This window comes from Podarcis raffonei, chromosome 10 (assembly GCF_027172205.1).
Source record: "Podarcis raffonei isolate rPodRaf1 chromosome 10, rPodRaf1.pri, whole genome shotgun sequence".
In the NCBI taxonomy this organism is placed as follows: Eukaryota; Metazoa; Chordata; class Lepidosauria; order Squamata; family Lacertidae; genus Podarcis; species Podarcis raffonei.
This window is the reverse complement of record NC_070611.1, coordinates 35,210,581-35,236,781: the sequence shown is the minus strand read 5'-3', so window position 1 is coordinate 35,236,781 and position 26,201 is coordinate 35,210,581. Positions and strand designations below refer to the sequence as shown.

Below are 26,201 nucleotides of genomic sequence, written 5' to 3'. Positions count from 1 at the left end.
AAAAGAAAAGGGGCAACAAATGAGAACTGTAAATCCCTTTCTGAATTATAACTCCTAATTAAATTATAAGAACTGCCATTGTTTGGCAGGAACAATCAAATCTGGCCCTATTTCATGGCTAAAGTACTAAGGGATGGGGATGGCTGGATCATGTACGTAAAGTGCTAACAGATGTTTTACCAAATAAAACTTAAACCTGAAAAGCCATAAAGAGATGAATAAAAAAGAAAGGGGAAATTTAACTATAGCATTAACTATCTAATACAGACTGCTACCAAGCCTTAGATCAAAAGCTGTCATCCAGACCAATGGCCCTCCAAAGACTGCAAAGAACTATCTTAGTATACCATATAATGAACACAGAAAGCGGCCTTATACCAGGGTCTGATCATTGAGTCCACCTCGTTCATTCAGTGCTGGCTACACAGATAAGCGGTGGGTCTCCAGAATTTAATGCAGAGTTCTCTTCCCGCCCTACCTGGAAATGCCAGGGATTGAACCAAGGAACTTAAGCGTTCAAAGCAGGTGCTCTACCACAGCTTATGATGGAATTGTAAAGATAGGCACTTTGCAGTGCAAGAATAGATTTAAAAACAAACATAGAAAGCAGCATAAGAAATGTGACACAATAGACAGAGAATGACAGGGACTATCCACAGCCTCTCAAAGCACTGTGTAATAAGAGAACCAAGAAATATGTATGTGACTATTTTATCATTTAAGCATTATTCGTATTTTACTATACGAAGCATTCTAAAATAATGATGAAGACCTAATTAGCCAATATATTTGGTTGAATATATTTTTAAAATGATGAATCATACTATTTCAAGTTTTTATTTTCACCCGTCAAAACTTGTATTCATAATTGGCACAGGGCAGCTAATGGAACAGGCCAGGGGTTGCTATGGCAACAGTGATGTGCTCTATCACTTAAAAAGAAGAAAATAAGTGAGCACATAATCCACTCTAAGCAAATGCCTTTTTTTTTTACCTTTCATGTATGGAACTAATCATAGCAAACACAGCATATCCATTTTTGTTACTTACATTCACAACATAAAACCCAGAGGATTTTTTTAAAATAAAAATGCACCTATTCAAGGTAATGCATGTATACATTCAATCAATCATGTATTTAATTGCAACAATGACACATTATTGGGTTCATCATATAAGGCTGAGTTGGTAACACATTTACAAATTGTTCCAAGACTCAATTTCATGGTAGCCTAGAACTTGTGTTGCTCCCTTTTAGTTCTAAATCAGGCCCAAAAAATTAGCTTTGCCGAGTCTGAGCTTAAACTGACAATTAATGAGTGTAACTTTTTCACAAACAGATGTATGCCCTTGTGCAAAGTTTATATTCAAAAAGATGACTATAAAACCTCTTATTTAAATTTTTTATGCAGCTACTATTTTTGTACTACCCAAACACAGAACACAGTCTACTTTTACCATTATTAATCCTCATAATGGCCTAAGTTTACTTATCAGTAATTCAGGGATAATAACCAAGATACCAGGCTAAAAAGAGCCAATTAATCTCAGGCTACAGAATCCGTTCCTGACCTAACTCTAGAGCTCTTTACTATACCCTTATGAAGATTTGCATTGCTTCAACATGCTCTTAAAATTCCTTTCCAATGTTAGCATTTCCAAAAGAATGTGGAGGCAAGCACCACCTTAGGGTGAAACCTATCACTTTCAAAATGGGGGGGGGGGGGAGAGAGACCATCTTTTACTTTCAGAGAATTGTTTCAATTTATTTACAGCTCATCACTTAAAAATTTAAGAATCGTGAATAGGGACCATTTAGGATTCCACTGTAAAAGTTTTCGCTGTTACTACAGGCAGCTAGAAGTCACAGCAACCATAAACCCCTGCCTTTATATCAGTGATTTACAGCCTATTCTGGACAGTGAAACAGCCATCTCACAGGACCTGGGTGGTACACCTGTCCTTGCTGATAGACAGCTGTGTAGCCTCAAACAGCTACTTACCAGCAACAAAACAGGCCACATAACAGAGACACAGATGCAGGCACCTGATCCCATAGTGGACCCAAATGCCAGGTTCCCCGCCCCTCGCCAGTGCTGTGTTACCTGGCAACAGGAACCTAATAAATGTCACCCACAACATCTAGGGTTCGTTCACCTACCGGTGTGATATGCAAAGAGTAGTAATAGGGCTACTGCTGGCTGGGAGGGAGATGAAAACCTGTCTTTCCTGCTCTTTACTGCTGCACCCGAAGAACATCAGCAGCCTGTTAAAAGAACCCTGCCCTTGAAGAGCAAGAACTTTGCCACACCTGTAGCTAGATTCCAAGGGCCAAGACTGTTTATTTGGAGGCCACTGGTGGCAACAGGTCACTGCCAGTGGGCCAGCTCCAATGGAATGGCCCCAAAGGGGCTGACACCGAAGCAGAGGGTCACCCCTTTGGGTTGCTTCTTCAAGGTATGATGGAGGTGAGGGAACTCCCAATACATTATTGGTTGTGGATGGCCTTGCTCCTGGTTGAGATTTTGGAGCAGCTGGAGATTTTGGAGGCAGGGAAATGAGAATCAACCAGCCTTCCAAGTGGGAGATTGAATACAGTGGTAGATCAGTTTAAGAACAGCCCTGTTTACGAACTACAGTGGTACCTCAGGTTACATACGCTTCAGGTTACAGACTCCACTAACCCAGAAATAGTACCTCGGATTAAGAACTTTGCTTCAGGATGAGAACAGAAATCGTGCTCCAGCAGTGCGGTGGCAGCAGGAGGCCCCATTAGCTAAAGTGGTGCTTCAGGTTAAGAACAGTTTCAGGTTAAGAACGGACCTCCAGAACGAATTAAGTACACAACCAGAGGTACCACTGTATTCAGTTTACGAACTCCGCAAAACCAGAAGTAGTGTCCTGGTTTGCGAACTTTACCTCGGTCTAAGAACAGAAGCTGAACAGTCGAAGGGCAGCTTTCTCATTAGGGAAAGCATGCCTTGGTTTAAGAACCATTTCAGTTTAAGAACGGACTTCCAGAATGGATTAAGTTTGTAAACCGAGGTACCACTGTATTAGCTTCTCCAACAGTCTGACTTGAGGTGTAGCAGAAGCACAATTGGAATATTGTATAGTCAAGAGACAAGTAGCGAAACTATCCATACCTGTACAATTCAAATGTGACACAGACAGATTTTCCCAATTTTTCACTTGGGAACTGTGTTGTCTGTTATATTAGAGTAATGACTTTTGGAACTTTCTGACAGCAACACTGTCTGGGCAAACAGTCAATTTATAAGCTATATAATTCAATAATTTAATGTTACCACTCCTGCTCACTTCAGCCACCAATCCCTTGGCCTTCTCCCCACCAGTAGCAACAGCAGTAGAAGGGGGGAATTAAACCTTCTTTTGCCAGTCTGGCCAGAAAGGAGGAACATGGCCAGAAGCAGTGCCAGCCTCTCATCACACTGTAGTTCACAGTGCCTCCTATTTGTGGCCAAGAGAACTGCAGCAAGACAACATCATTACAATTTTATTATGAAATACCTCATAGCAGAAAACACTTTAAATTAATCCTCTTAAAACTCAACTTTCTTCCCAAAACCTTATAGTCAGCATGTCTTCTTTTTGTCCATTCTACATAATTATTAAAGAACACACCATGGGTACGTGAAAAGGGATAAAGGAAAGGAGGAAATACCAATACAGTTTCTCAAGAGATATTGTTCCTCATGCTAAGTCTACCAAAATAAAAATAGTCATTTTAAGACCTATAATTCAACAATATCTTGTCAGGAAGGTTTTATACCACCATGATATAAAAATAGACAAAATACTTCCTCTCTTCTATCTTTCTTTCTGTGATTCAAGAGTTCATAGGGAAGGATAAATTGTGCTTTTGGGTGTGATGTTACCTTTCATTCCCCTACAATGGGTCTGATAAATGCCCAGTTATTCTTTGTTTTTCTATACATAGCCAGTGTTTCCACTTTGAAGACAGAAAGTTAGATGGCACCATTACATCCTTGCGAATCAAAACAAAAAACATTATTTTTTTTTTAGAAAAGCAAACATGTGCAGAAAACCAACATAGCAGCAATAAAACTTTCAAAGAAGAGAAAAAAAGAATTAGAGAAGAAAGCGGAAGTTAAAAGCCTAAGAAGCCAGTTCTCTGTGCAAGATCAAGAAAACAAGTCTAAAACTGACCGGCTCTGGCATGAGTTTGCAGAGTGGTCAGCTTGGCTTCTGATGCACGATCAAACAAATCTCTTTCTAATTACAGTCTCTGTCAAGCAGACCTGGCCCTTCAAATTAGTACCATAAAGGGAATTCAGCTAAAGTAACTCTTACAAGGATGGCAAAATAGCTTGCACTGTTCCTGGCACTATATATTTGCATGCACAGAGAAGCTTGTGTTACCACTTTGCCTGAATTTCACTTTCAAAAAATAGCAAGCCACCGAAAACTGGTAGTTCTTGGTACACAGCAGCAGCAGAAGGTAGTTTAATGCCTTCGTATTCTGTTTGTGGACTTCCCAGGACACTTGGCTGGCCACTATGGAAAACAGGATCCTAGACCAGATATGCCTTTGGTCTGATCCAGCAGGGCTCTTCTATGAAAACATCTAAAATACCTTCCACCCTTCATTTTAGAAATACAGTGTGAACATGAATTGCCTTTACAATGTAAATAGATTTTTAATATGGGTAAAAAATACAACCTCCCTACATACAGAAAAAAAGCACATCAGGGAGAAAAGGCTAACCCAGCTCTCTTATTGATATGCTAGTTTACTACGTACACAAAGCTACAACACAAACACTCTTAAGTCTGCCGAGGAAGGCTCCAAAATTTCACCACCACAATCTGAGTAATATGTTGAATGGTCTTAAAAAAAACAACCACCCAGTATACACGGAACAAACTAGCCAGAGCACTATCATTTCTTGGCAAACAGTGGTACCTCGGTGTTATGTACCCAGTGGTGGAGCTTCATGCTCCAGCACCGTGGGGCGGAGAGCAGGGGGGATAGCTGGTGCATGTCCCAGAGGCGTGATGCACATCCCGGGGGTGTGGCACGCTGCCCGCAGAGGCGTGGCGTGCCGCGATGGCACCCCACCAGGATCATGCTGCCGGGGGCAGGACGCTCCCCTCGCACCCTTCTTCCTCTGCCAGTGTATGTACTGTCCCCCTTATGAATGCTTCGGATTACACACTCCACTAACCCGGACGCAGATGCCCCTTGTTGCAAACTTTGCCCCAGGATGCAAGCGGAAGTCACACTCCGGCAGCACGGCAGCAGCGGGAGGCACCATTAGCGAAAGCGCACCTCAAGTTACGAGCTGTTTCTGGTTATGAACAGACCTCCGGAATGGATTAAGTACATAACACGAGGTACCACTGTAGTGGCATGGGGCAGTGTTCAGGTCGGCCAAAGCAAGAGTGTACATCCTATATTCTGAATAACTGTGGTAAAAATATATATGTTACCATCTCTCAGGCTTTGCATTTCTTGTTCTATGGGGTAAAAACAAAAAAAGTATCCAAATATACGGGCAGCTCATCCCCCAGCACCACCACTCCAATGACAGTGGTTTCTGTTGAGAATTGAGAACAAAGAAATAATTACAACCACCTTTCCAACTAGTTCTCTAGGATATTAAAGGCATCTATTCCTTCAACAGCACACAGACAATTAATACAATATATCATGTGTGACCTAAACTGACAAGGCACACCATCAGGAGGTGCAGTAAAACGTCTCCAGAACAGACACAACCTTCTTTGATTTTTCGAAGTAAAATGGAGGAACTCAGGTTGTGATACATAAGCACATTACCCCTTTAAAATTCATTTCTTGTTCTTTCTTTAGAAAGATTAAAGAAACTGGGAAGGGGGGGGAGATGATATATTGAAATTCATTTGTGACTTTTTAGTTGGTGCTAATAAATTAATGGAAATAATTCCTAAACCTGCAGATGGGCAAAAACACTAAGGGAGATTATTTATCTAGTTGAGCATTAGACCAGTGAACTGTAAAGTCTTGGGAATTAAAAAGCTTAATACTTATTCTTTCATTAGTTTGGTATATGAATGAATTTCACCTTGTATTCCATCACGCTGTGACTCAGCTTATTCATTTAGCAACCGCTAATAATGCCATACAAAGAAAACAGGATTCATTGAAGCAGTCTTATTCATTAATTAAAATAATTTTAAATCTGAGGAAACTCTAGAAAGGGGTCCACTACAGCATTCTGCTGGGCAATGTCTACTTACTAGCTTTGGAATCTAATTCAAGGACCTGACTATTGTTTTGAAACCCTTAAATCTCAAGACACCAACACACCTCAGAGAACAATTTCTTCATATGAATCTACTCTTTGAGATCTATTGGAAATGACTGCTTCTGTCATAAAAAAAATTATTTAAAAGGTTTATATGCCTTTTTTTCAGAGCAAGTATCTCATAAAGTAGTTTACAGTCACGAAAATCAACAATACTCAAAATATTTGTTTAATTTAAGTATTAGTAACCTGCTTAGCATTGAGCATTTATAATTTCAGAGCAGGTAACAAAGTAGTAAAAACAAAAACAGGAAAACAATGATATAGAAAAATTACCAAAAAAAAAATCCAGTAAACAAGTCAACATATTTCACTCACATTCTCCAACCTGGCCAGTCTCTCACCCTGAGTAGTTGTTCACAAGCATCCACAGCAAGAAACTCCCACCCGTTGTCCTTGGAAGCGACACAGCAGAACAGAAAAAGAGGGGATTAATAAGCCACAGGTGCTGTTTCTGTCCTCTTTCCATTCCTGAAGACACTCACAGGCCTCAGGCTGCTGAGGAGAGACACGCAGGTGGTTTCACTAGCCTTATCTCTCTTCTCCTTACAGCTGGGACAAACAGCATTCAGAGTCCTCACAACAATAAGATCCCATTGCTATCAATGAAAAAAATGAACTAAAATAGGCTAAAGCCAGCATTAGACATATGACCAACTCCTCTAACTTGGGGCTAAATAGGAGGGACAAAGCAGCAATTTCCCCTCCCAAGCTACTGTATGTGTAGTGTATTCATTTAATTGTGTATATACATTCAAAAATGGACTTACATTTTATTCACATGGGAGATGAGATTGGTTAGTGTACTAGGAAGGACTTTTAAATGTCTTTTTTTAATTAAAAAAGGAACACTCCCCCACCCCAAAATCTAGTATACCAAAGAACCCCTTCCCCACAGAGGGGTCAATTAAAAAGAAAAAGAAAAAAGCTGAAGCTACCTAGCACTGTGCTTTGCAGGAAACTCCCTACCTTCCTAGCAGAGGCAGAAACCCTCAGTTTTCTCTTTCACTCCACCATCCTCAAAAGGGGGAGGAAGCCAGGATTCTCCCTTGTACACAAAAAAGTAGTGTGTGCAAAATATCATGTTCTTGAGATTTATATTTGCCACATGACTCCAAAATCCAGCAGTGAAGCCAGTGGAGGATGTGAATAGATGTGACATCACCTTACGCAGCAGAACAAATATTCATCTTCCCCAATTTATTACTGACTCGAAGGAGGAAAGAAAATTAGATATGAAACAATTATGAAATCTGCTTTCAAGGTATGAGATCCTATTCATGTTAGACTGCACAGAAAGTTTTCTTTAAGAGACAGAAAACAAAAAGGTGGCATTCTGCACCATAAAGGCACCTTTGTTTGTCATAGTTGCACAGAGTCTGCATGTGCTTAGTAGAAGTTGCCCATCTGTTGCAGTGCTATTATTTCTTCCCCACATGCAAAATACTGCATTTTGTTTCAGAGAAAATGAGATACTTCCTCCAGACAGCGCATTCAGTGCTATTGCAATTATGGAGCAGAATGTGGCTTTGCAAGCTAAATTGAAATCTATTGGAGATGGCTTGTGATGTGATTACAAATAACTCACACCCCCACCCCACTCCTTCATCTATGTTGTAACACTTACTCAAAGAAATAGACTTTATATTAAAGATTTGCAAGTTGAACCAACAACACAAAGCCTCTGCTCTTTTCATCATGCAAAACAAAACAAGGCAAAATGCAAAATCTTTAGTACTAAGGACACTAAACAGCACCATCTGTTGGTTGGTGCTGCTTATATAATCATAATACTTTCATCACTTTGTTGAGCTTGGCCCTACGTAAGACCTAGGTAACTATGCATAGACCACACCAGAGGGACGGAAAAGGGGGTAAATGCTTCACTCTCAGGCAAGCCACTTCCAAACCCCCCCCCCCACACACACACACCTCAGCACTGCATTGCTGGCTGACCCCCAAAATGAATTCCGTCTATTTCTATTCCCATCCCACCACAGCTGTGCCTTTAGCCAATGCTTATAACTAGCCAACTTTTACAAAATAACATCAGAAATTGGAAGCGTCAGTGAAGATTCCCTCCTAGAAAACCCACCAAGGATACCTCCCTGTTTTGTGAAGCTTTCGTTACTTTCATTTATTTGTAATTTTGGAAGGTGCTGTACACAGTTCTCCTTCAGTGAAAATGTATACATTTGGTTGGATTGCATTATATTATATTCAGTGGCGTGTGGTCAGTGGACTAGGGGGACTAGGCTAGTCTCCTAAACCTTCCCAGTAAATTAGAGGATTAAAGCCTGGTGCCTCCATCCCAAAGCCTGGGAAGCTTCTGCCCAGCTTAGGGATGGAGGTGTGATGCTTAAACACACAATGTCAGGAAGTTGCAATGTCAGCTGCTCCCCCCCCCCAATCATTCTTGCAAGCTGGCGCCTCTGGCTCTAACTTGTTCCCCTATGACAAATTTCACTGCATGCCACTAATTATACATACCATACCATTATGGTATGATATGGTATGGTATGTATTATATGATCAGCCATAAGAATCCAACAATATCTGTAGGGCTGCTGGTTTGCCATTTTTGGTCCCCATGGCTCTTCCTATAAGATCTATGCAGCACTATCTATTACACAGAGACGGCACATCATGCTTTTGCCTTGCAGGATTTGTGGTTGAATTGCACAAAATGTAGCTGAGGTATATGTCTGATGATACAAAAAAAGTACTAGGGCAGAATGATGATTCAAAGTATGTTGTAGTAAGTCATGTCAGTCTATTTCTAAAAGGCGCTGATTTAGAGCTTCTCATAACATTTGCAAGCAAGCATTTAAGTTGGTACAGAATTAAGAAAAGATGTAAATTTGCTTGGACAGCACAAGAAGAAACTTTTTAAAAAATAAAAAACCCAATTGGTATAACCAGAATCAGGCCAGCTCCTCCCATTCTTTTCTTAGGAGCTTCTGAACAGGGAGCTGTTTTTGTGTGTGTGTGTCTCCCTCTCCCCTCAATGATTACTTGGTGTGCAAATTTTGAGTTGCCGGGATTATTACACAGAGCTTGAGCTGTCAATGCTCTTTTTCCACTCAACTTTTTAATCTCTAGGCTTGCAGGAACAGTGTCTCTTCACCTTTTGAAGCCAAATAGTGTAATTTACAGATTCAAAGCTGCCCTAGAAGTTAAGGAGCTTTAAGTAGTATGTTTTAGATCAGTAATCTGCAGTACATGACTCGCACCACTTTTTACAGCTTGGGATGAGATTCTTATACTGTCACAACACAGAAGAAAATTCTGGCCAAGGTCTTTTCCTGTTAAATTTAAATTGTTGTAGGAGGTTCTCGTTTATCTGCTGTGCGATTTATATCAGATCCACAAATCATTAGAACAGACACTTTGATCTTAAACGTCCTTTATTGTTTCTCAAAACATTAAGAATAAAATAAATAGAAGCCTGTCATATTATTGGTTATCTATCCTCCCTAAAAAAAGCTCTATGTTTAATATATTACATTTTTTAGAACTATAATGGGCAAGATATTTTTTTCTCCATGCAGGGGAAAAAAAGTAGAATGAACAGCGCTATCCTATGTGTATTTATTCAGATGCAAACCCCAGTATTTTCAACTCAGCATATCCCCAGATAAACAAGCATAGGATTGCAGCCATGAATGATGGAACTCTCAGAAACCTATTGATGGCAGGAAACAGTAAGATGTGCAACAATAATAAACAAAATCTAACACAGAACTGATAGTCTTACTTTCCAAACTTTCAAAACAAATTGCTTCAACTTTATCAACTACCGTACTTTACCAAGCCAAATACCAAGGAAAAAATATTCAAATTATTTTCTGCCGCCTATACATTTCTATACTGATAATTTATGAACACATACTCATTTTCAATTGCCTCCTGACTATACAACCCCAGCGAATTCCTCCTCCCAGAGAGACCTTCCATTATATCTTCTGGAAATAGCAATAAAATTGCAATCCATCAAATCCACAGAGCTCCCATAAAATAAATTATCTGAACACTTACTTTAGAAGAGAAATCACTGATGGCAACTATCTTCCTGCAGGAAAGGGATAGACATTTACGTGCACATGGAGAGGTTTTTACTGTGCTTTCTTTGTTGCTCATAAACTGACAGGAAACAATATTTACTTTCTAGAGCAATCTGCATTAAAGCCATTAGTTTTAAAAATAGGCTCATTAGAAAGAAATATAAGGCCTTAACTATACTTAATCTTCCCTTCAAGCTGACCTTCTGACTCTGAACACTGCAAGACAAATTTTGTGCTAATGAATGGCCACAAAGTTCACCAATGCATAGCATCTTTTTTTAAAAAAAGAGCTTATACATAGCATGTCCATATCTGCTCATATTCACACCACCCATCCAGTGGCGCAGGTTCATGCTCCAGCACCTGGGGGTGGAGAGCAGGCAGGGGCGTGGTGCACATCCCGGGGGTGTGGTGCGCCGCCTGCAGGGGCATGGGGGCAGCCGCGATGGTACCCCACCGGGATCGCGCTACCAGGGGCGGTGCGCTCCCCCACACCCCTCTTCCTCTGCCAGTGCACCCATCACTGAAAATTGAAAAAAGGAACTCCAAGCATGGAACAACCAGTTCCGCATACCAAGTGGACGTACATTTTTTAAAACAGAAGCTACTCATGTTAAATGGCAAACAGAGGGCTTTTAAGGCAGATAGTTACGTATATAGCATGGGGGTGGGCGGCAGTGTTCAAGAACACACATATTCAGAGTAGGTCTTTGGATCTCAGTCAGTGTGACAAGCTGATGCAGTCCTAACTTCACTGCACCATGTTTAGGTTGTGGGTAATTTGTGCTTCTTCTTTTATCCACCCCATCCCCATGACAATGTCCCCATAGTCTGTAAAAATGTGGCACTATATTCTTCTTATTGGATATTGTCCTGCCTTTGTATTCGTATTTGTAAAACCTTTTATTGGCATCACATACAACATCCAAGGATGCGGGTGGTGCTGTGGGTTAAACCACAGAGCCTAGGACTTGCCGATCAGAAGGTCGGCGGTTCGAATCCCTGTGATGGGGTGCGCTCCCGTTGCTCGGCCCCTGTTCCTGCCCACCTAGCAGTTTGAAAGCACATCAAAGTGCAAGTAGATAAATAGGTACCGCTCTGGCAGGAACGTAATGGGCGTTTCCGTGCACTGCTCTGGTTCGCCAGAAGCGGTTTAGTCATGCTGGCCACATGACCCGGAAGCTGTACGCCAGCTCCCTCGGCCAATAAAGCGAGATGAGCGCAGCAACCCCAAAGTCGGACCTAATGGCCAGGGGTCCCTTTACCTTACAACATCCAAAACAAATCAAATCAATACAGAATTACCAAGGTTAGAAAAATTAAAAAGAGGGAAAGAGGTGGCAATATTAATTCCCTAACATTGCCACCTCTTTCCCTCTTTTTTTATTTTTCAAACCTTGGTTCTACGCCAATTCGTCACCTAATAACTTCTCTTCAGAATTAATTCTTTTTTCGAACTTGCATAACATTGGGTATTTCACAATTCTATCTCAAGCTGTCTCAAACTGTTCTCTTTTAACTGATTTTGTGGAAATACATCCATTTATCATGCATACCTCATTAAATTCTTGTGCTAATTTCATATTTTAAGAGGGCTGCAGGGAGTGTTTTCTAACCCAGTACAAATCCAGCTACTTCATAATTATGTCTTAAAGTCAATATTCCTGTCCGTTATCAGAGCCTTCTTCACTGTAAGCTCCCCAGAGGGCCATTTCAAATCACACAAGTTATTCCCATGTTGCTCTTTGTGCAATGGAATTCATATATGGCAAATGGACTTCTAATATGGCAAATATATGGGCTTCATATATGGTACTTCAAGTGGATAGGGGCAATGAACCTGAAAAAGCTGGGATATGGAAATCCTGTTCCCCAAATCTAGGTAGCCTATTTTACATATTATGCAAATCACTTGATAACTATGTAAGTCTGAATCCCCATTGCTTGTGATAACATAGAGGTGGGCTTTTTCACTGGTGGCACCAGTGCTACGGAGCGCCCTCCCTGTTGAGATATAATATGTCTCCATCCTCTTCTAGTTTTGCCTTGTATCATTGCTATTCTCATCATACAGTGGTACCTCAGGTTAAGAACTTACTTCATTCTGGAGGTCTGTTCTTAACCTGAAACTGTTCTTAACCTGAGGTACCACTTTAGCTAATGAGGTCTCCCACCGTCACCATGCCACCGCCGCGCGATTTCTGTTCTCATCCTGAAGTAAAGTTCTTAATCCGAGGTACTATTTCTGGGTTAGCGGAGTCTGTAGCCCAAGGTACCACTGTACTATTCTCTCCTTGTCTGTTGTAATATATTATGCTCTGAAGAAAAGTGTATGGGGGGGACGGGGACTCATCATGGTTTTTTTCCACCTCACTTTAATAAGAAGTTTAATGGAAATTTGCCAGTAATGTGAATGCTGAATGCTTCAGGTTTGCCTTTTTATTTTTGGAAGTGATACGTGCAAGATTATTGAACTAAATGTTTGTTGTTTCCTTATCTCTAAAAAAAAAATATCAATTTTTTTAATCATCAGAAAACCAGGGGGCTTATTAACTCCCAATCACTGGCCAATCAGTGATGTGCACAGAAGCGTCTGCTATAAATGCGCAGTTGGTTTTCCCTAAGATCCTGGAGAAAGTAATATTTGTTTGAAAAAAGCACAAGTGCACTTTGACAGTTCAAATTATTTTTGTACGCAGCCTTTTTTTGGTGCGACAATACCTTATTGTCTTAATGATAGGACTCTGGGTACCTTTGGGAAGCTATACTGCAATGTTAAAAGTTACTTTCATTTAACCAAGTTAAATACGCAAAGCAAGAAACAGTCCATTCTCTACCTTTTGTTTCTAAAACAAAACTAATATACATAGATTTATATCCTATCATTCTACCAGTGTTCAAGAGTGACTGTTTTAGGATTATCAGTATAGAGTTTTAAGCTTACTCTTGCTTGGCTTGCACATTTCTAAACGGATATTTTGAAGCCCAGATCTCTTGCGTGGTGCAGACAACAACATTTTAATTCCCAATTTTTCCTTCATCAGCAGCTCATTGTGTCAAACATTCCAGCATCCAAACTAAAATAAACCACAAACATTTTAACATATGGATTCCTCAGTCTCATTAAATTACTTGTACAGTGCATAGCAATGTCACAGCCAACACCGGAGATTAGATCTAATAAGGACTATCACCACAAAGCTCTTGGCAGAAGATGCAGGCTGATGAGCTCACAGACAGATGAGGCCTTTCTACTGTTTACAGCTACAGAAAGATAAAAATGAAAATGATCTTGACTATTTCTAATCCTCTTGGCACCTTTGTTAATATATATTCCAAGTGACATAAAGATAGAAAGGTATAATGCACATGAATTGCAAGAATGTTTTGAACATGATTTTTATATAATTATGTAAAATTTTGTGCTGTTTTAGTTACCTGATTCAAATTGATAAGACGAAAGAAAGAAAGAAAGAAAGAAAGAAAGAAAGAAAGAAAGAAAGAAAGAAAGAAATCACAATAGCAGCATGACACCTGAATAACTGATTAAATATTTTGCTATTTTTATTCTTTTCTACGTTTTTTTTTGGTTTTCATTTGGTGTTTTCTCTTTCTCTTTCTGTTTATATTTAGATTGGTTTCTTTTAACTTATTGTATTATTAAAAAGCTTTAATAAAATCTTATTTTAAAAATAGTTTACTGTTACGGAAGATAACATTCAGTAAAACAGTTCTGGACTTAGATACAGTTATATACAGCTACATACGAGTACAAAGTATCTCCATTGCTCCAAATAAACTCCAGGAATTCAAAGCACAACACTGGACAAATAACACCAACAGACTGATGACTCACATACTAACTAACTGAGCTGACGTACATTAATCACAGATGTAGTCGAGGCACTGGGCCATTATCATCACAACTGCCTTGGCTGAACTTGCACCTACGATTAGCTCATCCATGGTGATTTATACTCCATGAAGGAAATTAACCTCTTCTTATGTCTGGTTACGCCAACATGCCTTTAGTTATAAACACAGAGAAATAAGGGGAGGGAGTTTAGTGAAACAAGGCGAACAAAATGTAGAAGAAGAAAGGAGGAGGATAGGCAAAGCCTTCCTTGCTTTTCCTGTCCCCTTCTGCCCTTCTGCCCTTCCATTTTCATTTTCCATTCTGTCTCCCTTGCTTCACTCACAACAGTTTTCCTCCCCATTGCACTTTGTCCTATTTTAACTTGCTTTTCTGTACCTCTATCAAAACACTAACCCACACAGTCCTGCTCAAGTACTGTGCTGCATGTACAGCTATCTCTTGATGGGCAGGCTCCTGCCTTTGCAAGAGAACAGCTTCAGTCTCCAGCTGTAACCCATGCTGCAAAAGGGACAGAGGAAGAGGTCAATGGAATGGAAAGAGGAGGAATGTTGGGGGTTGGGGTTGGGGGGGAGATAGATGAGTACTTGCCTGGATGGAGGATAGAAAGGAATATGCAAGTATCAAGAAACTTTCTCAGGGAGGAGGTATCACCGCTGCTTCAAGCAAGCAGGCAGGTGGCAAGGAGGCGGTCATGGCATCCAGATCCAAATCTACTGCCCTTTCCAGAGTGCTGCCTCAGAAAGTATTCCTCATGGTAGGCCACTGCTAAGCTGGATGCATAAACAGTGCTTTCTTTATCTTGTGAATTGCCCTGAGATCTTCGGATCAAGGGCAGTTTATAGATTTAATAAATAATAATAATTTACGATAAAGAATGCTTATTGATTTGATAGGAAACCATCTGCCATGTTCTATTGTTTCTTCCAGTCAGGTGTTCTAATGTCATCATCCATGTTATACATTAGACAGATAGATGATAGATGATAGATAGATAGATAGATAGATAGATAGATAGATAGATGATAGATAGATAGATAGATAGATAGATAGATAGATAGATAGATATAGATAGATAGATAGATGATAGATAGAGTTATATTCAAATAAATAAAAGATTTCACACTCATCATATAAAGGCAGTGCACCACAGGGCAAGTGACAGAGATTATTCTGGCATCTCTCTGAATTTATTTTTAAATTTAAAAAGGACATAGTAAAACTAGTACAGTATATAGAACTCTTGCCTTACAATCACTTTCAGGCTTCCCCAGGATTCGATGCCTTGCATTTGCACACTCCCCAGGTCTCTATTAAATTTATGGTGCAATATAGCCAGGACTGACAGAGCAGACAAGGATCTAGTCTGCTGTCTCTAAGCAGCTTCTTTTTGCTCTCAAGAGGCACAGAAACATCTCTTTTAAAAGCATGCCTCCAGACACTTTCCAGCTCTCAGTGGTCCAGGGCAGTTTTTCTTCTCTTAATCTCCTACGTTCTTTTCCAGGTAGTTTCACTGTCCACAAACCTCTGTGCAATTAAAGAGACTGGCACAAGGACACAAAAACCCTGCAGCAGCGAACAAAAGATAATTAGAACTTCACAGTTCCAAAAGGTCTTGCAGACTCATGCGCACAGTCTTTCTACTGGGACAAGAGATCAAAGCCGATAGCAACCTTGTGCAATGATTAAGATTTAATGTTAAGCCTATGAAAATACCACAAAAATTTTATGGAATATTAAACAGTTACTCAAATCACTTCCTCCCCCCCCCAAAAAAAAAATCACTCCCCTTTATATTGATGAGGAAGAAAACACAATTTTATTTTAATTAAGATGAACCATCTTCTCTGCCCTTTTCAAACTGATGAGATGTTCATCATTTTTAATGTGTGTGTACTAATTATTGCAAGTTTTAAATGAGGCAATGGATTAAGTCCCCAACAATTTTATTTGTCCGACAAATTCTCCCCTGAGCAAGTCGGCTAGACTAAAGTAGATCCCTTTCTGGTCCATTCATGCCACATCTACAGGGTTCCACTGGGACCACAAATAAGATGCAGCTATATTTTGCAATGTCTTAAGGAGCTTCATTCCAGATTTAGAAATAATAGAATAATGTGGGACACGTGTTTGGATTTCAGTACAAGGTGAATAATACCTACCTATTTAAAACATTAAAATCCTACCTTTACTCAAGGCAGCCAACATCAAAGTACATCAAAATTTTAAACAGCAATGAAGCAGCCATTAAAACAATCTGGCATCTTCTAGCAAGTAAAAACAATGCAGCAAGTTGAAAACAAATTTTAAAAGCATCTTTCAAAAAGTGTTCATGGCTCAAAAGCTCTCCTAAGCAGCAAGATTTTAGCTAGTTGGCATGAGGCTGCATTGATACCATTTGTTTACTGTGGGACTATATATCTATATCTATATATATGTGGTACGCGGGTGGTGCTGTGGGTTAAACCACAGAGCCTAGGACTTGCCGATCGGAAGATCAGCAGTTCGAATCCCTGCAACGGGGTGAGCTCCCATTGCTAGGTCCCTGCTCCTGCCCACCTAGCAGTTCAAAAGCACGCCAAAGTGCAAGTAGATAAATAGGTACTGCTCCAGCGGGAAGTTAAACGGTGTTTCCGGCACTGCTCTGGTTCGCCAGAAGCGGCTTAGTCATGCTGGCCACATGACCTGGAAGCTGTACGCCGGCTCCCTTGGCCAATAAAGCAAGATGAGCACCGCCACCCCAGAGTCAGCCATGACTGGACCTAATGGTCAGGGGTCCCTTTACCTTTACCTATATATCAGTATGAATAGTCTCTCTGAAATGGTGACAAAGAATACAGGGATAAACAGCAATTCTGCATCCAAGCTCCCACTTGTGAGTGAGCTGAAGACACATTTCTGCACATGAAGAAAAGTTTGCTGCCTACCTGCAGCTCAGTGGTAAAGCACCTGCCTTGCATGTAGAAGGCCCCAAGTTCAAGCCCCAGCATCTCAAAGTGGGCCTGGCACAGACCCTTCTCTGAAATCCCAGAGAGCTGCTGCCAGTTTGTAGAGATAGCACTGGGCTAGATAAGAAGATAAGAGCCTGCTGCATCAGGCCAGTGGCCCATCTAGTCCAGCATCCTGTTCTCACCAGAGCCAATGAGATGCCTATGAGAAGTGCGCAAGCAAGACATGAGCACAGGAGCACTCGCACATCCCGAGGTTTCCAGGAACTGGTAATCTCAGTCAAAACACTTAGCATTCGATTTAATGATTGCAAATTAGAGGTTCATTTCTTCTTTGTCAATCACACAGCGATGGCTTTGCATATAAACTGTCCTTATATAGCATGTGCTTTAAAACTGCCTTTTCAATGTCACTTATTAATAATATCAAGGAACAGACAGACTACTCAGCAAGCTGGGGTCTATTAACAATTATTTAAGCTCCACATTCCATAGAATTGCCTATGATGGTTTCAATAGAAACAATATAGCTTGGGGAAATGAGTAGGAAATAGATGTGGTTGTTTACAGATTGCACATGCAGTGTGGGTGTGTGCATGCACTCTCAACAACAGGTATTGCATGGGCCTAATACTACTCCCTCTCCCCCATACTGGTTTTGGCTTTTGAAAAGCTGCTTGTTTTTGAAATTCTGATCGAGTACACTGCATAGGTCAAATAATTCAATAGGAAAGTGCTATTTGATTTGACTGAACTCAAATACAGTTGAGCTATTTTTACTAAGCATGCAGTGAGAGTGTGTGTAATTAGTGGTTTCATCCATATGTGCTATAATTAATCTTACTTCTTGCATAGCCAGCCCAGTCTCCATCATGCACTGAGGAGAGCAAGGCTGCACTGCACAGGCAGATATATAAAACAGAAAATTGGCTGGGGGAAACAGCCCAGTAAAAAAATACCTGCATTATGCTGAAACAATCACAGCAAAACTATCATATTTACTCAAATGTAATGTGCACCTTTTTTGGCCAAATTACGTTGTGAAAACTGGGGTGTGCATTAGATTCAAAGGCGCATTAAATTCACATGAATATGGTAGATGCCCTAGCTTGACTGCTTATTGCATCTGGAGATGAACCCCATTATATCAACTATTTTATTACATGTGCTATTTGGGTGCGGGGAGGGGGGCATTGCAGTGGCTTGGAGAAATTACTAATTGCACTAAGGTGACCCACAGCATAATGTTATGCATGATTACAAAGTCCCACAGAAACTTGGAACTATTTGAAACCAAAAGTAGACTCCCTGAAATTACTGTTCTTTTAATATAATATAAACTTCATTATCTGGGTTTCTTAATTATCCAAATAAGGCAGTAAATGTCCTCTTGGTGTTCCAATCCTATGAAGATCTTCCATTTTCATTTTAATCAGTTTATGCAAAATAGATCAAATTGCTTTAAAGTTCATCATATGCAAGTTTGTTTGTTTGTTTTTTATGCAACTTCTTTTATTTTTGATGCTATTTCACAATTTAATAATACTATTCGACTTTGTTAATTAACAAACCAAGTGATTTGTTTCAGGGCTTGTCCACACTTCCACTTGCCCTGTGCCTAGAATGCATGAATCACAGAATCATAGAATCATAGAATCATAGAGTTGGAAGAGACCACAAGGGCCATCGAGTCCAACCCCCTGCCAAGCAGGAAACGTCTGAGCAGTTTTCCACTTGCCCCATGCTTTCTAGGCATGGGTCAGAGAGGTTTTGCTTTTGTCCCACCACTTTCCCCTGGAAAGCCCACACTTTAGCAGAAAATCAGAGCAAACATCAATCTGGAGAAAACCCAACTGATGTTTGATCTGATTCAGCAGTTTTCCTGAGGGAAAGCAGTGGGGCAACCAGAGGTGTGGATGACCCCTCAGTTACAACCCTGAGTGTGGTTTTATGCGTTAAGCTTTATTCCCTGTTCCACTGGGTTGCTGCTGAGGAAATTTGAACATCGACTGGGGGATCCAATGTATGTTAGAGCACTGACCAGGATTTGGTGTGCACTGTTCCCAAATTGGATTTTGAAATTAAAAAGGCCGTTGCATATGTCCGTTCCATTCCTTCCCTGATGTCCTGCTCCCCTGAGGTGTGTACTATTATCAGCTTAAGTTGTCTTGCTGTCTTCTTTTTATCATATACTTTTCCTTCTCTCTTCTTCACAAAAGAGCCACACGGTGAGTAAATAAAAATACTAATACAGTGGTACCTCGGTTTAAGAACAGCCCTGTTTACGAACTATTCAGTTTACGAACTCTGCAAAACCGGAAATAGGGTCTTGGTTTGAGAACTTTACCTTGGTCTAAGAATGGAATCCAAATGGTGGAAGGGCACCAGCGGCGAGAGGCCTCATTAGGGAAAGCGCGTCTTGGTTTAAGAATGGTTTTGGTTTAAGAACTGACTTCCGGAACGGATTAAGTTCTTAAACCGAGGTACCACTGTATTTTAAATGAGATGCACAGTGTAGTAGCTTATATAGGACAACAGTACTATTGCAAATAATTTGTAACCATGACAACAAAGTCTGAACATACTGTTTCACGTTAGAGGAACGTCACCTGTGTTTACACAGCTTCACAACTACTGCTTGTTGTGTAAGCACTGGTATTTTAAGCCCTGCATTCTAGTTTAGGCCACTACGTAAGAAAGTTACAGGTTGGGCTGGCATTAGTAAGCATTATTAACCTCTTGGTGAGGAAGCAATGTCAGATTTACTCATCTGAAATCAGGGCAGAAATGTACAAATGTGAACAAAAATGCAGCAATTATAGGAACATGAATAAATAAGGTAAGCAGAAACAAATAAATTCATACGCCTTTACTGCTCTCTCTCATATTTAACTGTCAGTTCATTAGAGCTATGCAGGCAGGTCTCATTCTAATTCAGGTGTTGCTTTACAACACAGAGGAACTTGGTCATTTCAGCACTCTGGTTAGCTCCAGGACTCAGCTTGCAACTTCAGGATCACCTACTCTAGGAGACCCCATTTCACCTTTGATACAGCAGGTTCTATTTCCTAATGTTGTATTGTGTTCAAACTGTTCCCCGGCTTTCCCACCCTACATTCAAAATATGAACTTTCCATGAAGATTTTGGAGGCAACCCATTATGGTGGGTTACCTTGAAACAGCTGGCTCTGGGAAACTTTATTTCTAATGAATATGCAGACTAGCGTTGAGGAAACCTGCAAGTGGACTTACAAACACACACAAACCAACTAGACTTGAAAGATCCAGTTCCCCACCTCTGCCAGAGAGCGTTGGCTTTTATGGGGATTGTAGCTTCCCTCCCCAGCTGCATTCTCCATGAATTCCTGCCCAACCCATGCAGCAATTAAAAGTTGCATTTTATTATTTTGTCAACTACCTTAAAGGCTCCTTAAAAGAAAAGGGCAAGTGGAATCAAAGAATAAAAGCAAGACTTTTAAAGAATGAACATCAGAAGCCAGGCAGGTAACTTTTTAGTCTTCTCTTTACTGTTGTAAGTCTCTTCTATTATGCAGTCATCTACTAGTTGGAACACAAACGACTTATTTTGCTTTCATTGTTGTCTGGGTTTAGAGAAATACTACCATTTACTAAATGGCAAATTAAATTTAAGAGAATGATTGCAACTGACATCTGAATGGAGAAGACCCATTGCTTTTACATTTCAGAAACACTGGCTGGAATAAGGAGGCATCATTCCTCAATGTCCCATAATTCCAAGATTATTTTAAATCTTTAAACTTTGGCTCTCCACATGCTGTTGTACTCCAACTCACATCAGCAAAACCCAGCATGGCCAAGGGTGAGGGACGATATAAGTTGTAGTTCAACAACATCTGGAGGGCTACAGGTTCCCCATCCCTACTTTAAATCCACACTTTTGTCGGGCAGGAAAGGAATAGCTATATCCTTTCTATTTCTCAGGGTTATTCCTAGTGGTTGTCACCTAATTTTTTGGATGTTGCTTGCTTACATGCAGGCTTACATCAAGAACAGTTATCCCACTTCATGGGTGGATCACCCCTCTGATGTTATTGATGACTGAGCCTGCTGATTAGACACCATTAAAAAGGAAATATTTTCTCCTATGCTTTTAAACTCCTGAACCATCTTAAATGACTCCTCAGAGTGCTAAACTGACCCTGACTTCCTACATCAGGAATGGGAAACCTGTGACCCTAATTCTGGAACCCCAAATTGCACTGCTGGATAAATCTCAGATATTTTAAATAAATAAAGGAAGCAATAGTGTTGTCAACAAACTTAAAATGTTAAGTTTCACAATTTAATTTTAATATAGACAATGCTCGTGTTTTTCTAAAACTAATTCAAAAAATGAGACTGCCTTAATTCTCTTTCTCTCTCTCTCTCTCTCTCTCTCTCTCTCTCGTGTGTGTGTGTGTGTAACAGCAGTGTCACCTTCTTTTGCTGCTCATTCACTAAAAGTAGTGAGGTATGTGTCACAAATATTTCTCTGCTCTTTGGCATAATACAGAGAATTAGTTATCTATGTATACGCTTGACTTCTGTTCCTCAAGCAGGAAAATCCTCATGAGTACTAGAGGGTTTTCCACAGCACAAATGATCAAAAAGCATCTTCATCTATCTCATCCGCTCCAGGCACAGAATACAGCAGTCAAGGGTACTTCAAATCCAGAGGCTGCTTCAACAGCTGATTGCTTGGGTAAGCAGATTTCAAATTCATTGGCATTCTTGCCATGTAGGTATGGATTTCAAGCTGCACTGACAGCATCCTTTGGTCACAAACCAAAGTTTGCATCCTTTCATTGCAAACTTCAAAGTCAATTGATTACATAAGAGTGCAATGCGTTTTCTGTGTGATGCTGAACCAAAGGAAATCAGGAGGGATGCAACTGACCTTGTGCGATATACTTCAGTACCTCAGGGATTTCCAGGGGAAAGAAGCGAGAAAGTGTGAATTCTCATGAGTGGGCTGCTGAATGGCAATGCCTTTCAGGACAATTTAAGATCATGTATACTATTTATTACGACAACTAAAGCAATGCACATTCCTGGCTACATTAAAAACAAAAAAGCCTCTATGTTCTTCTATTTGATTCTAAATCTAAATAGTTACAGTAGTCTTACATCACTTGGGCAACACATTTTTAAAGTAAGCAGAACGCTGGCAGCAATTCTAGATCTGTTGTATATGTATACAATGAAATATAGTGCTCAGTTTTTAAAAAAATAAAAACTGTGGTGTTCACCTTTGTTTCAGTAAGTGCTCACAAACCAAACAGCAACTGTGAAGCTAGAACTAGAGCAGGAATGAGGAACCTGTAGTTCTGTAGTTGTTGCTGGACTGCAAGCCCCATCATCCCTGACCACTGGCCATGTTGGCTAGAGCTGATGGCAGTTGGAGTCCAACCACATATGTGGGGCCACAGGCTTCATTTTCCCCAATTTGGAGTAAGTTAATTACAGGGCTGTCATCTTTTTATAAAATGTACAGTACAAATTTGTGCAGTACAAATAACTAAGTGAAATTAATTAACCAGATGCTAGATACAGCCAATAAAAAGGGTGTGGTTTCTTAACTTAACTTCTTTTCTGAACTAGCCTCAAAGTGACTTTCAACAGATTTCAATAATATTTGTAACCAAGGCAATATTTAAAAGCCAGCCCCTCTCACAAGGAAGTATTAATGACTACCCTGGCCCAATCAGCTGTCCCCTCCCTGCTACTTTTTATCAGCAATGAGGGGCAAGGAGCAAGAGCCTGGACCAAACCAGGCACCTTGTCCATATCTTCTAACTTTGCTAAGATAACTGGACTCTGCATGGCTCTTGAGATTCATCTCCTGTAACAACAGTGTCAAGGTCCTGGCAGATGCAAGTGATTTTATCCTCAAAATGTTTTGCAAATGAGTCACAGAGAGCTACCACTGGTTCTACCACCTACTTTGGACCAGATTGTAAAAGGCCCCATACTACCCAGAAAATCACTGCCAGACAGCATGGTGAGGATGCACTGGAGGCAGCAAAGTATGCCTTCTTTATTGCCTTCACTGTCACTGAGTAAACTTGATAATAAGCACTTGCCAGTGTTTGATTGCATTTGTCTGTAGTTTTCCTCCACTTGTGTTCAAGCCGTCTCCCATCTTGTTTCAATGCCCTGAGTTCTGGAGTACATGAAGGAGCCAAGCAGCCTATATGAAGCTCAGGGGTGATCATGTCATCAATGGCCCAAGCCATTCTCATGTTCTACAAATTTGCCAGGGTTTCAACAGGAGCACCAGTCATATCAGCCAGAGAATCTTCTAGAGCTGCTTGGAAGACAATTGGATCCATCATCCTCCAAGAAGGGACCATCCTAAAAAATCCCCTGCCTCTGCAGGAGGTAAAAGGTACTAAAGCCTAAATCTACCCAGCAACAGTAGCTGGACTGAAGTGCTCTTTCAAGCAAGAAGTGTGGAATCAAGCACTCCCACAGCCACTGTTTCTTTGACCAACGTGGTTTTTCCCTTTCTGCAATGTTCTTCCTAGAAGACAAGTGATGCAATCTCCAACAAACCCTTAGGTCTCAGGTCAATAGAAAGGGCCAAAGCATATCCCCTTCAGTTCTGCAGACCCAGGGCTACTCCCATCCCTGCCTGAAAACACACGGAAGGTGACAGATTCCTAGTAATTTGTTTATATAGGTTTTTCCCCATCATTAACCATCACTACACTCACCCGGGGCTGATGGTGCCTGTGAAACCAACAGCAGTTATCCACAGATTAGGTGTGTGCTATCATTATAAGCTAATGATTCTGTGTACAATAAGAGCAGGATCCAGACAGCTCTCTTAGTTGGGAAAGCAGGGACACGATGAAGGGCAATTTTACATGCCATCAGCTGATCTCATCATCACATGGAAAACTGACAACATTGTGTGGAAGGAAAGACAAGGAAATGATGGTCATGAACTTGTTCAATTAAAGAAGAAAAAAGTCATTTGAATTTTAACGTAAATTCATATTTATATAAAAATGCTATTTAATTCCCACAGGTATACAAAACTGTAACACTTAATCATTAGGGGTTTTTTTTCCTGAATAAAATAACCCACACATTTTGTATTTTGGTTTATGAGATACATTCACACATTAGTGTCATCTTGTCAAGTTATTCTCCAAGGCGTTCAGAGGTGGAAGACAATTTAAACACTGACAACCGAGTTCTTCAGGATTGCAGATGCAAGAGCTTTGGAGGGGAAATGTTTAAAAGCACTGCGATGATGTCACAAGTGTGTGAGTACAGGAAGATCTCCATGATGCCACATCAATCCACTCACAGAGAATCTAGTTAGCACTGAATATACAATTACCCCAAGCCAAGAAAGTAATCAGACCAAACTCTCTTTCCCCTCCCTGCTCCCCTCCCCTGCAACTCGCTTCACCTAGTGCTTATCAATAAATATGAAGCACTGTTCATTTCAGCAACACAAGAACCTGCTAACACAAACAACTGCTAAATAGCTGAGCTGTTTTGAGCACAGACGCAAAACAGTATAGCTGCTACTATGCCTTAATGAAATTAATTTGCGATCAGCTATGTGGTAGCAACAGGAGCTTCAAACCTGTTGCTGGTGAAATGCATAGCAGTAACTAATAAATGCAACATTGCAAGGCAAGACCATGTTTTGTAAAAAGTGCCTCCTGGAATGGGAACACACATAAAATACACAACTCCTGAGCCCGACAAGGCTACAGCTGCAGCAGTCATTCAAGCATTCCCCTTTGTCTGTTCAGTGCTAGCAGGTGTCCTTTGAAGATAGTAAGCAATATGAGCAGTTTGCATCCAGCAAACTAGTTCTGTAGAGCACTTAAGCAAAAACATACTGCATTCATTGAGGATTTCTGAAAGTAGTTTTACCTTCAAAGTCAGAAAAGGGAGAAGACTCTAAAATCTTATCCTTTATGTTTATATGTTTTGCATTTGTGATATTTTTACCAATGTTAAATAAATAACCATAAAGGAGAGAATGCCTCTTCTGAGATGGCACTGATGCTTTCCAGAGCTGCATGGTGATGCATGCATGAGTCACAGGAAGCATTGTCAGAGAAAAGATATCATGGTTTGGCTTAGCATTTCATCCACTCTCTTGGTCAGCCAAGAACAAAACCTTTGATACAGTGGGTGGTTTGTCTGGAGTGAGTTTGACTTAGCATTACATGCAAACCAGGCCTATGTAAATCATCTCTTCAGCCCAAATGAGTGGATACTGCCCACCAGTTTAGGGATGGCTCAGAAAGAATCAGTTCAAGGACTCTGGTAGAACTGTAGCTGAGTCAGTGTTGTTATATTATCTTAATTTGTAAGCTGCATTTCCACATAACTATGCCCTAAGTGATGAATAACACACAAACTAACACCTATCAATGCATCACTACAATAGACAGCCTGGTACAATTTCATTTAAAATCCAAATATAACAACTCAACTAAACAATACAAACATTGTGAAATATTAAGTTCATTACAAGGTCAGCAATGTTAGTTCCTGAAACATTGACCAGTGCCCTGTGCTCATGAATTGCAGTATTTCCTCAAGTCATAAAAAAGAGCAATTTTTCCAAGTGCTGTCTAATTTGTTAGCAGCTGTTGCTTGACAAGCAGAGAAACACTTGATTTTCTTATGATTTTTTTTATTGTTGGAAATGAACATGTAGACATTAAAATTCAATTCAACAACCAGTTATAGTAACCAATATCTTCAATACCACTAGCAAAATAGATAAATAAGGTTTTCAATGGCTCTCACCAACCTGACTCCAGCTGAAAATGGTGGTTCTATAACTGAAGTGTTGGCATTTCAAGACTGAAAACTTGGGATGTAAAACACTAGAAATTGGATTCATACATATCAGTTACTTCATACACAATAGACAAAATACAGTGCAACCACAACAATCAGCAGATTGTTCAAACCACACCTA

At 40.3% G+C, this 26,201-nt stretch overlaps 1 protein-coding gene across 2 annotated transcripts in view; it reads right to left on the bottom strand.

The window, feature by feature from the left end:
* The window catches only part of NAV3 (neuron navigator 3), a 424,678-nt gene that overhangs the window by 295,280 nt on the left and 103,197 nt on the right, over nt 1-26,201 (bottom strand). The gene's annotated exons all lie outside the window — the stretch shown is intronic.